The following is a 15,529-nucleotide window of genomic DNA, read 5'->3' on the forward strand; positions in this document are numbered from 1 at the left end:
ATTTTGTATAAAATTAACATAGAGTTTTAATACAAACATGTTAAGTTTAGATTTTATCATCTTTACCTATAAAATAAAAAATCAACATTTTTTATCTAAATTTTAACAGATAAATTTAGACGCTAATATCACAGAACATATTTATTTTGTGAAAATAAAAGTAGCTATCATTTTTTTAAAAAACATCAAAGACGCCTTTTTTACAAAAATTATTTATCATTACACGAATGATAAATTAGTGAATAAACCGAACTCAAATAAAAGACTGGTCTCCGAAATGTTATATATTAAAAGACAAAAGAATAGTTTAAACTCACAAACAGACACGGAGATGTAACCAGACTCTTATTCTACCATAATTATTAAATTACCTAAAATTAATTATAATTTTTATATTTCTTTTTAAAGGAGAAGAATTTTTAAGTATTTGTTATTTAGTATAGATTATATATTGTACATATAATATGTGAAAATCAGCGCTCAATACCTTGTTTTTAACTTTTTTAAAAAATTTTTTAAATGTTTGTTATTATATGATGTTTATATTATCTCCGAAATAAACATAGTTTCGTCTTCATATAGTTATTTTAAAACATAATTACGTAGTCGATTTCAGAGGACTAATAACGTGCTACCATCTCAGCATTATTCGCTTTTATTATAATCTTAAGCAAATAAAATGGAAATCCACATATATGTAAGTTATCTTTCTTGAATCTTATTGAACTGATTTCACTCCATAAATTTCAAAGGCTTAAAAAAATTAAATTCTCATCTTTAGATGCAAGAACATATATAGACTTAACTCACATTTTGCCTTCCGGGCTTTTCAACCTAGAAAAGAAGCAAAATGAGACAATTGTCAAAAAACATATTGGAATATATTATGGAGCGAAACAAGATCTCACGTCTTGAACATTATTTATTTATAATTAATTTTATTGTGTTAATGTAATATTTCTGCGATTTATTTATACCGTATGCGCTGAGGAAGGCTCAAAAAAAGAGCCGAAACGTTCGCACTTTATTGTCATACTTGTATATCAAATGTATCTTTTATGATTATTAAAAAACCTAACTATTGTAATTCTTTATAATTTTTTAAAAAATACGCGCCTCATTAACTGCGCTTGGCTCCTATAGCTAACTCATAGCCTGAGACTTAGATTGATTTAATGAATAAAATTTTGAAAAGTAAATAAATTTTAAATCAAATTTTATTTGAATTTATGATATTTAAAATTTAATAATTCTTTTTGTTACTTACGTAAATATTATGATGTAGTGTTATATTAATACTTCGAGAAATCAGAACGGATCGTAAAGTTTATACTGAATAAACTTGTTATGTTACAATTTATTGTTTTATTTTATTTACGCTGCTACACTTTGCGCCTAGCTCTATAAACCGCTTTTAGATTTGTATTGTTTCGATTAAAAAATCTTAATAGTTAAGATTCGAAAAATCAATTATAACTAAAAAAATATTATAGAGAGAAAAAATAAATATAATTGTTTCGATCACAAACACACTACTTTAATGTTTACTTAAAACATTTAATATATTGAAATATCAATTAAATTTTAATTCGGTCGTGTATTGTATAAAACAACAAATATATTCGAAAAAAAGCCGACTTATCCAGCAATATTTAAGATGTTGTATCCAATTAAAATTTATTCCATAAACAATATATTAAAATTACAAAAAAACCTTCCATATAAACGTTTCAACCGCACGCGGTCTTTCTCAGTATAACAATGTTATATATATAAGTACCTTATTATTCTTACAAAAAAATAAATCATAATATTCTTAAAATTACTAATAGTCCGTTACTTCGAGTCGAGAATTTATTAGAAATTTATGCATGTTACAATTTGTCATATTTAAATTTATCATCAGACAGTTCAAATTGAGGTGTCTTGTTAGACTGTTGGTTTTCTCTTTATATAATATTTTCAATTTTTTAAAAAAACTGTGTTAAAACCGTTAGAAAAGGCGACATAAACGCCTATGCGGATATTAAGAATTTCTCGCTTAAAAACGAAGAAATAATTTATTAAGAAATAATATCCGACTAACATCATAAGATCACATCACAGTGAATACTTTTATAAATTAAATGTGACAAATTGTAACACGCATAAATTTCTTATAAATTCTCGACTCGAAGTAACGAACTATTAGCAATTTTAAAAATATTATGATTTATTTTTTTGTAAGAATTATAAACTACTTAACATTGTTATACTGAGGAAGACCGCGTGCGGTTGAAACGTTTATATGGAAGGTTTTTTGTAATTTTAATATATTGTTTATGGAATAAATTTTGGGTACAACATCTTAAATATTGCTGGATAAGTTGGCCTTTTTTTGAATACATTTGTTGATTTAATATATTTCTTGTAATAAATTTTATTCTGGTACATGTACTCATTTAATTTAACTAATCAGATTTGAGGATACGTAAATATCTTTGACATTATTAAAAAAAAAATTGGAGTAAAGGTTTATGATTTAGGTCGGTTATTAGTACTGTATTTTTCTATTCAATTTATCTCTTTATGTCGCATCTGTCATTTAACTTCTTCAAAGTAGAACACTATCTAAAATTATCTGAAGAATGTAGTTCTGTTAATATTTTATTTCAACAGGGTTTAGTTTTCAAAAAAATATTTATTTTCAACTGCTTATAAATCGAAAATTATTGATGTCTCGACATTTTCGCTGAGGAAAAATCATCTCCGAATGATACCAGGAATCTGCCATTAAAAACTTTCTCGCAAGTTCTGGGACACCCTGTATATATGTACATGATTTATGCTTAGCATTTTTATAAACGCAAATTAAAAACATATTTTTTTGTTTCCTCCTAAAAATGTTATTGTAAATACATGATAAAAACAACAAACTCGAGACAAATTTAAACAGATTTAAGCCGTGTATGTTTGTCATTTCAACAGAAACATACATCTGATCAAAATCATATTTCTTACATTTAATTAGAGTCTCTTCTCGCGCGATCTGAAACACATTTTTCCGTAACACACGATTCGCGACAGTATAGAATATAACATATATCGACAATGGCAGAACGACACTGGATAATGAGACATGTCAGACCAATAAACGTGCATGTACGATGCAATTATTGTACTGTAAAAGAGCGATTGATTGACGACTTTGACATATTAAGGCGACACATATTAATATACCATGAAGAATACCTGCAACAAAATATAAAAGAATCCACGCTTCAGGATCGTTTGGTGGCCAAAGCCTTTTACATAACACAAAATGAAAAATGGAACTGTAGCATGTGTACTGAAGAATATTGTTTAGCTAGATCTACTTTGACGAAGCTAATGGAACATTTAATAGATAAACATCTGCCCCTGATACACAATCTAAATCTCTACGAATGGATTGCGAACCAATATCAATGGTTTATTAAAAGCGATGGAGTAATTGTAGCACAATGCATAAGGGAAAATTGCGGCAAAATACGTCCCCTAAGCACACCAACACTAAAATTATTCAAACACTTGGTCATTCACCATCGCATTGTTCCTCCAAGTACAGTAAGATTTTTATCCAACCGCAGAGGAAGAAGATGAACAAGAGCAGAGTAATGGTAAATTTTAACAGTAATTTTGAAAACTGATATAATATTATTTTTTATCCCTCCTCAATTACTTGCATACATTTTTATAAACAATAAACACACCGGAGAGGGGAAATATCAAATGGTGTCTTAAAAAGGTTACAAGATGCGACGCAGTTAGAGTGCAGACCCTGATAGTAAAGCTGATCATTCCATGTCTCATTCTCCCACCGGTATGGGGCACGTCGGACAAATGGGATCAAAAGTTCATGGAGCATTTCAGATCATGAGAACACTGGGCTATTTGGGGATTTGAAAGAGTCGGATCCTTTTTTGCATCGACGCCCCGTAGGTTAAACGAAGACTCCGAGGGGCTTTTGCAATCCTCACGCTACGGTGACAGGTAATTAGTCACCTCCATTGACTCTGGGAGAGGAAAAAACGCACAGAAGGTAAAAAAACGGCAGAGGCAGGAAGCCGAAAGGGGGTTCACAATTAAATTTTTTCTGTGCTGTCGGTTACCCAGTCTTCGACGTTCCCGACTCCCCACCCCACCCGACCATTCCGCGCCCCCCTTCTGCGGCCTTGCCTTCTCCTGGACGTCGCCCACTTCTTTCCTCTTTTCTAACTAACGCTCGTCCGTTTCCTGCAATTCAATCGTTATTTCCGGGGTCATCGCCATCCGATCCTCCCCCTTGCAGATATCATATCCCCCCGGGAAATGATCTGAGGAAGTAGATGCAAGGAGTTGAGACACAAAACGCGATAGGGGAGGAAAAAGGGTTTTTGTTGAACAACTAGGGAGTAATTGAAACAATCGATAAACATGAAGGGAGAGCGCAGGTAGAGATGATAACAGTCAGTTTGTGAGGATTGGCAGAGGATCAGCTTGGAGGAAGCCATAAGGAGGTTGGCCAAAGAAGACCACCATTAATCTTGTGTATGTGAGATATATAGAATTAAAATGATTTATAATTGATATCAATTATCTAAAAACAAGGAGAGGTGAAGAAGAGGGGAGAGGAGGCGAGCGAGAAGAGGAAAAAAATGTGGCGGGAGAGATGAGAGCCATGAAGGGGGGCAGCCAGGACAGAGAGGGAAGAGAGTGAACAGAGGGAGTGAGGGGAGAGACGAGGAGAAGAAGAGAGAAAGAACACGAGGGAGAGAGGTGTAGACGGGTAGAGAAAGAGGCGGGAGACGAGAGAAGAGAGAGAGAATAGAGCCGAGAGCAAAAGGAGAGCCAACAAAAATAATTTTAACTAAATTTACTATAATTTATGTGGATTATAAATATAATATCTTATAAAATCTATAATAATAGTTTCGAATTGTGTCTTTGTTTTGACGAGCAAATATTGGATAAAAAAATTAATCTTGTGCTTATTTACATTAGACGAATTACATGAAAGGTTTTGGACATTTATCGTTTTTTATACTGATGACACCATAATAAAAATGTGTTTGTGTAAATGAACACAGCAAGAATACCAATCGGAAGACTGTATATATCATACTTATAATCGGACCATCATTGCTCATCACATTTAAGAATTGTAAATTATGTATTTGACTAACTATATTGCATGTGATTTAATAAAATTTAACAATTTGTAAAAAATTATTTTAATATAATTGTAAAAACACAAGTTAGTGTCGAAACGTCTCATGTAATTTGTCCAATGTAAATGCATATACATGATCAATTTTTTTTGTTTTTACGCCCAATATTTGCTCGTCCAAAAAGCCGTAATTCATTACTATTATTATATATTATTAGTTTGTACATGCTATAAATTATTATATTTATAAAATCTATATTATTTATTCTAAAGACAAAAATTTTGATAAAATGTATTGATAACAATGTACTAATAATGTACATAATTTTTTTGATAAAAATAAAATTTTAATATGTTCAAATAAATATATGTGTTCTTATGCGATACTATTAATAAAGAGATAAATACATATAATCGATACATTGATTATTATTAATAAAACAATATTTTACATAATCACAGTATTATATTTTCTGCTATAGCAAGCAATGATGTGCTTACATTTATATCATTTGCAATAACAGTATCAGTTCTAATGTCAATGACTTTTTATAATTATATTTATATTAATAATTAATTGCACATTAAAAAAATAATTATATAATTTTGATTATTAATAGAATCCTTATTGTTTTAATTATTAATTTCTATCTATATAGTATATCAAATATTTCAAATGCAATTTCAACTTAGCAATCGCAATGCAAACTTTAATGTAATAGATTTTAAAAACGATAATTATTTAACTTATTATTGCAATGTATATAATAATAGCAGCAATTTAGCTTTATTTATAATAACATCGAAAGATGGAATAACTGTATCGTACACGTACAGTTAAATGCTTTATAAATTCGCCAAAAAATTAAAAAATTTATCGATATTTTTATGTTATGTATATGTATAAAACTTTTAATTTACTATCTAATTATTGTTTAGTCATTATTATTTAAGATAAATTTTGTGTAAAATTAACATAGAGTTTTAATATAAATATGTTAAGTTTAGATTTTATTATCTTTACCTATAAACTAAAAAATCAACATTTTTTATCTAAATTTTAACAGATAAATTTAGACGCTAATATCACAGAACATATTTATTTTGTGAAAATCAACATCACATCATTTTTTGGCACACGCCACCAACGACGCCGGCGGGACAAAAAGCAGGATCTGGAAACGATAGGAAACGTAGGTGAAGAAAGGGGCAAGAAGTAAATAAATTTGCGAAAGCAAGGGTGAGGGGATTAGGTCAGATTGCACCTATCATTCTTTTTGGTACCTACGTACATATCTCCTCCTGTAGATTACGCGCTGGAACTCCGCCCGACCGTCCAGTACTCCGACGCCCCCGTGTTTCTTTGTACCCGTTCTTGTTTTATGTTACGTGCCCGTTGGTCCACCTTTGCGCCTCGCTCTGCTCCCCCCGCTTTTAGCTTTGTTTGTTTTTTCGATTTTTACCACTCTAATGTTTTCCCTTTCCGGCCCCATCCCATTCTCCTTGCTCCCCATCATTCTGCGCGGCCCGAAAAACCTAAATAGAATGGGTTCGACTCACAAAACACTACTTTCCTGTTACTTAAAACCTTTAATCCTGGCCATTCCAGTAACATTCATTCGGTGGTGTGTATCTCACCCCAATATACTTCGCCCCCCAGCGGCTTTCTCCCGCCCATGCTGAAGGGGGTGATAGCCAATTAAAAAGTTTTCCATAAACCATATCGTGAAATAACTAAAAACACCTTCCACTAAAGTGTTCACCGCCCCGACGCAGGTCCGTTCTCGTCTAACAATGTTCTATCTATAAGGACCTTCTATCTTACCAACACACCTAAATATCCTTATGCTGAACACTTACTCCTAGGTTCCCCTGTTCCTTCGCGTCGAGCTTTATAGACATTTCTGCCTGTTCCCCAGTTTGGCAATGACCTGTCTCTCGCCGTTCACCTTGCGGGTGTCTGTCAGATGGTGGTTTTCGTTCTTTTTATCCTTTTCCATTTTTCCCCAAACGGTGGTTCCCACCATTAGCCCCGGCCGAGCTCAACGCCTATGTGGATACAGAATTTTCGCCTACCGGAAGCATTCAGAACCCTTCTTCCGAAATAATATCCGACTCCATTAGACGCTCACCAATCACAGCGCACACTTTCATACCCTTCCACATGACAAATTGTAACAAGTATACAATTTATCATTGGCCTCGACGTAAGGTTATTAGTCCTTTTGAACCTTTTTGCCTTATCTTTGTGTACAAATTCTACCTATAACAGTTTATCCTGGGCCGACGCGTGTTGTTGCTACGAAAACTTTTTTGTTTTAGGAAAAGCCCCGGGCGGGTTAAACGTTTAATATGGGGTTTTTTTTGAAATTTTACTTGTTTAGGGAAAAATTTTTGGGTACAACTTTTTAAAATACTCGAAATTTGGCCCTTTTTTTTAAATACATTTTTTTTTAATATTTTTCTTTTAATAATTTTTCGGGTAGAACTCTTTTAAATTTATTAAATTTGATTTGAAATCGTATATATTTTTGACATTAAAAAAAAAAAAAATTGGGGAAAAGGGGTTTTTCTGATTAGTCGGTTTTAGTACGTTTTTTTTATTTAATTTCTCTAATTGTCGCATTGTCATTTAAAAATATGAGTAAAGTCCCAAAATTTTTTTTTGACAAAGGAATTTTTTTTAAAAAAGACATAATTTTTAAAAAAAACGATTGAAAGGAAAAATTTTTTAGAAAAATCGCCTAATTCAAAAAAACAAAATTTTGACTGTAATAAAATAATATTTTACAGGTAAACTTCTTTTTTTTTTCCTTTTCAAAAAATGGCATTGTTCTCTTTTTTGAGATTTTAAGATAAAAGTTAATTTATAATTTAATAGAAATTTTGTTATTTTATTAAATAAAAAATTGTGTGATATTTTAAATTGTTTTTTTTTATTTTTTTTTTCTTTTTAAAAATTAAATTTTTTAAAAATTTTTTTATATAAAGCCAAGATAAAAAAATAAAAAATAAATAAAAAAAATTATTTTATAAATTAAATTCGGCTGTATAAAAAAAAATTTATAAAAAAAAGGAAAAATTTAAATTAAAAGAAAAAAAAAAATTTTTATTTTAAATTTAGTATTATAAAAATTAAACGTTTTTGACTGTGAATTTTTTCAATTTTGTAAAATTTCAAAAAAATTTTTGTTATAAAAAAATTTTTGAGAATCATATAAAACAGTTTAAAAAAAATGTTTTCTATTAAATAATTTATTTTATGCATATTGGGAACGAAAATTTTTTTTGTCCAAACGAAACCCCCCTTTTTAAAAAATTATTTTTTTTAAAAATTAAACAAAATCCCCAATTTTGGTATTTTTTTAAAAAAAAAAATCGAATCTGTCTAAATAAAAAAATTTAAATTTTTTTTAAATTTATTATAAAATTTTAAAATAACGGTTTTAATTTTTTTTAAATATTAGAAAATATAAAAAAGTAAGGATATATATTTTGATAACAACCAAAAAAAAAAAAGGGAATTTAAATTTTTTCCATTAAAAACCCTTTTTCGCCAATTTTTGGGACACCTTTTATAAAATTTTACATGATTTATGCTTAGCGTTTTTTAAAACGCAAATTTAAAAAAAATTTTGTTTTTTCCTAAAATGTTTTTGTTTAAAAAAATTATAAAAACCAAAAAATCGAACAAATTTTAAAAAAAATTTTAAATGTGTATTTTTGGGGGGGGTTAAATTTTTTAAACCCGAAAAAACCATTTAAAAAATATTGTTCAAGATCAAAATTTCTTACATTTTTAAATTTGAGTCCCCCTTCTTTTTCCGATCCCGAAAAAAATCTTCCGTAACGCACCCATTCGACGAAATAAAGAATATAAAAATATTCGACAATGGGAAAAACGAAATGGTAATGGGAAATGGGCAACCGGTGAAAGTGCGTGTAACAAAAGGTTTTATTGTACTATAAAAAACGATTAAATTACGACTTTGACCCAAAATTTAAAGGGAAAACCCTATTAATTACCATAGAGAATACCTTCAACCAAAAAATTAAAAAGATCCCCCGCATCAGGAAACGTTTTTGGGGGGCGAAAGGGTTTTACAAAAACACAAAATAAAAATTGGGGAAATGTAGAAAGTTTTAATGAAAATATCGTTTAGCAGATCTCCCTTTGGGCGAAACTAATCCAAAATTTAAAAAAAAAACATCTGCCGATGAAAAACCCCCCAATCTCCCCCACGATTTGGGTTTCGAATAAAAATATCAAAGGTTTTTTAAAGCAATGGATTTAAAAGAGAAAAAAATGGGGTTTAAGGGAAAAATTGGGGGGCAAAAAAATTTTTCCCCAAACAAAACCAAACCCAAAAATTTTTCAAAAAACTTTGGGTTCCCTTTAAACCTCGCCTTGCTCCCCAAATACAGAAAAATTTTATCCCCGCCGGGAGAAGAAGAAGAGGGAAAAAGGGGGCCCGGGAATGGTAAAAATTTTTAACAGTAATTTTGAAAACTGATATAATATTATTTTTTATCCCTCCTCAATTACTTGCATACATTTTTATAAACAATAAACACGTAAAATTTAAATATTAAAATTTTGTGTTAAAAATTACAAATATTCGAATCAGTTATATTGCATACACTTGTATCTTAAAAGCTTTATCATAAATGTCTAATTATCAACTTTATTTGGCAAATCTTACAAATGTTATCAAATGTTGATTTATAATTTACATATAATTAGAAAATTTCTATTTTTATTTGAATATTCGGATCTTTTTTTGAATCTAACAAATATTTACAAATGAATACTCGAGTTCTTTTAAATAAATAAATTATAAGGTAAAGTTTAATAGTAACAATTTGAATCTGTTAATATTAAAAAACTCACATAATTAAAAAACCGTCATATTCATTAATCTAAATTTTTTTAACAATTAAATTTTTTATGTTAATGTAGGTTAACAAGTCTTCGAGTTAACGACTCAACAACACAACAGAAAATTCGGAAAAAATTATGAGGACATTGCATTATCATGGACTTAGACAATTATTTACTATATTTATAATTAACAGCATCGTCGTTTTAATGAATTAAATCGTATTAAGGGTAATTCATGAAATAAGACAAAACTGACATATCATATACACAGCGTAAATGATCTTATAATTATATCAATTAAGTTAGCACAAACTTATATTCTATATATATATATTAAAAATTTTTTGAATTAATTTCTTAATGAACATCTATAAACATTAATAAATATCTTATTTATCTAGATAACTGTCATTTTTTTTAGTATTTTATATAACTCTTGTATAATCATAATTAGTGTTTTCTACAAATACCATTATCTTTTTGTATTTATTTTGTGAATTCATATTAATATTTAGATATACGATACAATATAATATGTTAAAATAAAATGGATATTAAAATTGTATCAAAGGGGGAATTAAAAACATATTTTCTAATTAGCCTTTCCAAATTCCCTTAAAAAATTCTTTTATCAAAAATTCCATTATTTTTTAAATTTTATTACATTAATTAAGAGGTTAACTATTTATATTTTTTTAAACTTTAATAAAATATATAACATTTTAAAATTTTTTATATAAATTCATTTACAATATATTTATATATTTTAAAATATTATATATATATATATTAATATCTCATATATCTATCATTATATGTAACAGAAAAAATTTTTAAAAACTAAATGTACTATAATTTATGCGGTTTAAATAAATTTATTTTATAAATTTTTTTAAAAAATTTTTTTTGGGGTTTTTGGGGGGAAAAAAATTTAAAAAAAAATTTGGGGGTTTTTTTTTTGGGGTTTTTAAGGGCCACAAAACCTTTTTTAAAATAATTTTTTTTTTAAAAAAAAAAAAAAATTTTTTAAAAAAAACACAAAAACCAAAAAACCCCCCCCCAAAAAAAAAAAAAAATTTTTTTCAAATTTTTTGGGTTTTTAAAAAGGGTTCCAAAGGTTTCCCAAATTTTAAAATTTTTAAATTTTTAAAAAAAAAAAGGGCCAAAAGGGGGGGAAAAAAAAAACAAATTTTTTTTTTTTTGTTTAAAATTTTTTTTCCCCCAAAACCCCCCCCCCCCTTTTTTTTTTTTTCCCCCCCCTTTTTTTATTTTTAAATTTTTTTTTTTGAAAAAAATTTTATTTTTTTTTTTTCCCCCCTTTTTTTTTTTTTTTTTTTTTTTTTTTTTTTAAAAAAAAAAAATAAAAAAAAATTTTTTTTTTTTTTTTTTTTCCCCCTTTGTCCCTTTTTTTTTTTTTTTTCCTTTTTTTTTTCCCTTTTTTTTTTTTTTTTAATTTTTAAAAAAAAATTTTTTTTTTTTTTCCCCCTTTTTTTAAAACCCTTTTTTTTTTAATTTTTTTTTTTAAAAAAAATTTTTTCCCTTTTAAATTCCCCTTTCCCCCGGGGTTTTTTTTTTTTAAAATTTTTTTCCCCCCCCTTTTTCCCCCTTTTTTTTAAAACCCCCCCTTTTTTTTTAACAAATTTCCCCCAAAAAAAAAAAAATTTATAATTTTTTTAAAAATTTAAAAATTTTAAAAAACTTCCCCTTTTTTTTTTTTTTTTTTTTTTTTTTCCCCTTTTTTTTTTTTTACCTTTTTTTTCCCAAAAAAAATTTTTTTTTTTTAATTTTTCCCCCCAAAAAAAAAAAATTTTTTTTTTGGGGGCCCCCTTTTTTTCCCCCCCCCCTTTTTTTAAAAAAAAAAATTTTTCCCTTTTTTTTTAAAAAAAAATTTTTTAAAAAAAAAATTTTTTAAAAAAATTTTTTGGAAAAAATTTTAAAAAATTTTTTTTTTTTTCCCCCCCCTTTTTTTTTTTTTTTCCCCTTTAAAAAAAAAAACCAAATTTTTAAAAAAATTTTTTATTTTCCCCAAAAAAACAAAAAAAATAAAAAAAATTTTTCCCTTTTAAATTTTTTTTTTTTTAAAAAAAAATTTTTTTAAAATTTTTTTTTGGGGTTTGGGTTTTTAAAAAAATTTTTTAAAAAAAAATTAAAAAATTTTTTAAAAAAAAAAAAATTTAAAAAATAAGGAAAAAGAAAAAGGGGGGGGTGCCCCAAAAAAAAAAAAAAGGGCAAAAAAGGGGGGGAAAAAAAAAAAAGGGGGGAAAAAAAAAAAAAAGGGGGGAAAAAAAAATTTTTTAAAAAAGGGGGGGGAAAAAAGGGGGGGGGGAAGGGGCCCGGGGTTTTCCCAATTCCCCCCCCTTTTTAAAAGGGAAAAAATTTTTGGGGGGAAAAAAAAAACCCCCCCGGGGGGGGGGGGGGGGGTTTTAAAAAGAAAATTTTAAAGAAAAAATTAAAAATTTTTTTTCCCCCCCCCCTTTTTTTTTTTTAAAAAAAAATTTTTTTTTTTTTTTTGGTTAAATTTTTTTTAAACCCAAAAAAAAAAAAAATTTTAAAAAAAAAAAAATTTTTAAAAAAATTTTTTTTAAAAAAAATTTTTTTTTTAAAAAATTTTTTTTTAAAACCCCTTTTTTTTTTTTTTTTTTCCCCCTTTTTTTAAAAAAAATTTAAAAAAAATTTTTAAAAAATTTTTTTTAAAAAAAAATTTTTAAAAAAAAAAAAATTTTAAAAAATTAAAAAAGGCCCCAAAAAGGGGGTTTTTTTTAAAAATTTTTTTTTTTATAAATTTTCAATTTTTAAAAAAAATTTTTTAAAAAATTTAAAAAAAATTTTTTTTCCCAAAAAAAAAATTTTTTTAAAAAAAAAATTTTTTTTAAAAATTTAAAATTTTTTAAAATTTTCCCTTTTTTTTTTTAAATTTTTTTAAAAAAAAAAAAAACCAAAAAAAATTGGGAAATTTTTTTTGTTTAAAAAAAAATTTTTTAAAAAAATTTTTTAAAAAAAACCCCGGGGGGGTTTTTTAAAAAAAATTTTTTAAAAAAATTTTTTTTAAAAAATTTTTTTTTTTTTTTTAAAAAAAATTTTTGGGTTTTTTAAAAAAAAAAAATTTTTTTTTTTTTTTTAATTAAAATTTTTTTTTTTCCCTTAAAAATTTTTTTTAAAAATTTAAATTTTTTTTAAATTTTTTAAAAAAAAGGAAATTTTTTTTTTTAAAGGGGAAAATTGGTTTTTTTTAAATTTTTTTATTTTTTTCCAAAAAAATTTTTTTGGGGCCCCCTCCCAAAAAAAAATTTTTAAAATTTTTAAATTTTTTTAAAAAAAAAAAAAAAAATTTTTTTTTTGGTTTTAAAAAATTTTTTTTAAAAAATTTTTTTCCAAAAAGGTTTTTTTAAATTTTTTTTTTTCCCCCTTTTTTTTTGAAAAAAAATTTTAAAAAAAAAAAATTTTTTTAAAAAATTAAAAAAAAATTTTTTTTTGGGGAATTTTAAAAATTTTTTTTTTTTTTAATTTTTAAATTTTTTGGGGTAAAAAAATTTTTTTAAAAATTTTAAAATTTTTTTTTTTTAAAAAAAAAAAATTTTTTAAAAAAACCAAAAAAAAAAATAAAAAAAAAAATTTTTTTTGGGGAAAAAAAAAAAAAAAAAAATTTTTTAAAATTAAAAAATTTTAAAAAGGGGGAAAAAAAAAAAATTTTTTTTTTTTTTTTTATTTTTTTTTTTAAAAAAAAAATTTTATTCTGGTACATGTACTCATTTAATTTCATTAATCAGATTTGAGGATACGTATATATCTTTAACATTATTAAAAAAAAAATTGGAGTAAAGGTTTCTGATTTAGGTCGTTTATTAGTACTGTATTTTTTTATTCAATTTATCTCCATATGTCGCATCTGTCATTTAACATGATGAGGTATGAGTCCCAAAATTTTCTCTCTGACAAACGGAAATTTTCTTAAATATGACATGAATTATTTTAAACAAACTCATTGAACAGTGAAAATTTTTTCAGAAAAAATCGCTAATTCAAAAATATCAAATTTTCGACTGTAATAAAATAAATATTATACAGGATAAGACATTCCATATTTTTTCCTTTTCAAACATTGTGTCAATTGTTCTCTGTTTTAGAGATATATAGGATAAAAGATTACATTGATAATTAAATAGAAATTTAGTTATATTTAATTAAATATAATATATTTGTCGTGATAATTGTAAATTGTTTTATTTTATTCTTATTTTCTTTTAATATATTATTCCTATATAACGTTGAAGGATAAAGAAATGGAAAATAATAAATAAAATTAATTAATTTTTTTCAATTATTATAACAGATTATTATAATAATCGGATTTAATTGTATTTAATATTAGTAAATATAAAAAAGTAAGAAAATATACTTGGATAACATACACCAAAACAAAAGAGAAATTAATTTATTTATATGATTAATTTTAAACCTATATACAGGGTGTTTCAGAGCTGGCGGAAATATTTTTAATGGCAGATTCTTGGTATCATTTGGAGACAATTTTTTTTTAGTAAAAATGTTGAGCGAGATCATCATTTTTAGCATGTTCTTAATTTTTATGTATTTCTCTAACTAAGCCTGATATTAAAATTCTATTAAAGCAAACACTATCTAAAAGTAACTGAAGAATGTAGTTCTGTTAATATTTTATTTCAACAGGGCTTAGTTTTCAATAAAATATTTATTTTCAACTGCTTATAAATCGAAAATTATTGATGTCTCGACATTTTCGCTGAGGAAAAATCATCTCCGAATGATACCAGGAATCTGCCATTAAAAACTTTTTCGTTAGTTCTGGGACACTCTGTATAGATGTACATGATTTATGCTTAGCATTTTTAAAAACGCAAATTAAAAACATATTTTTGTATTTTCCTAAAAATGTTATTGTAAATACATGATAAAAACATCAAACTCGAGACAAACTTAAACAGATTTAAGCCGTGTGTTTGTCATTTTAACAGAAACATACATCAAGATCATATTTCTTACATTTATTTAGAATATCTTCTTGCGCGATGTAAAACACATCTCTCCGTAACACAAGATTCGCGACAGTAAAGAATATAACATTTATCGGCAATGGAAAAACGACACTGGATAATGAGACATATCAGATCGATAAACGTGCGTGTACAATGCGAATATTGTACTATGGAAGAGCAATTGCATAACAACATTAACACATTTAGGAAACACATATCTACAGATCATAGAGAATACTGGCAAGAAAATATAAGAAAATTCAAACGGAATCCGAATCGTTTGGCGGCCGGAGCCTTCTACATAACACAAAATGAAAAATGGAACTGTAGCATGTGTACTCAACAATATGATTTAGCTAGACCTGCTTTGAAGAGGCTAATAGAACATTTAATAGATCGACATACGCTCACTCAATACAATCCAAGTCTCCACGGATGGATTGATACCAAATATCAACAGTTCATTAC

At 26.4% G+C, this 15,529-nt stretch overlaps 1 long non-coding RNA gene across 1 annotated transcript; it reads left to right on the top strand.

The window, feature by feature from the left end:
- The first annotated feature begins 3,410 nt into the window (after positions 1 to 3,410).
- Positions 3,411 to 10,263, top strand: LOC146724942 (uncharacterized). Its single transcript, XR_014925474.1, has 2 exons — positions 3,411 to 3,638; positions 10,128 to 10,263. It is a non-coding gene; the product is annotated as an uncharacterized LOC146724942 (long non-coding RNA).
- The last annotated feature ends 5,266 nt before the right edge of the window (positions 10,264 to 15,529 follow it).

Source organism: Nylanderia fulva, unplaced genomic scaffold (genome assembly GCF_048542155.1).
Source record: "Nylanderia fulva isolate GAGA-0341 unplaced genomic scaffold, ASM4854215v1 Scaffold11, whole genome shotgun sequence".
Lineage (NCBI taxonomy): Eukaryota > Metazoa > Arthropoda > Insecta > Hymenoptera > Formicidae > Nylanderia > Nylanderia fulva.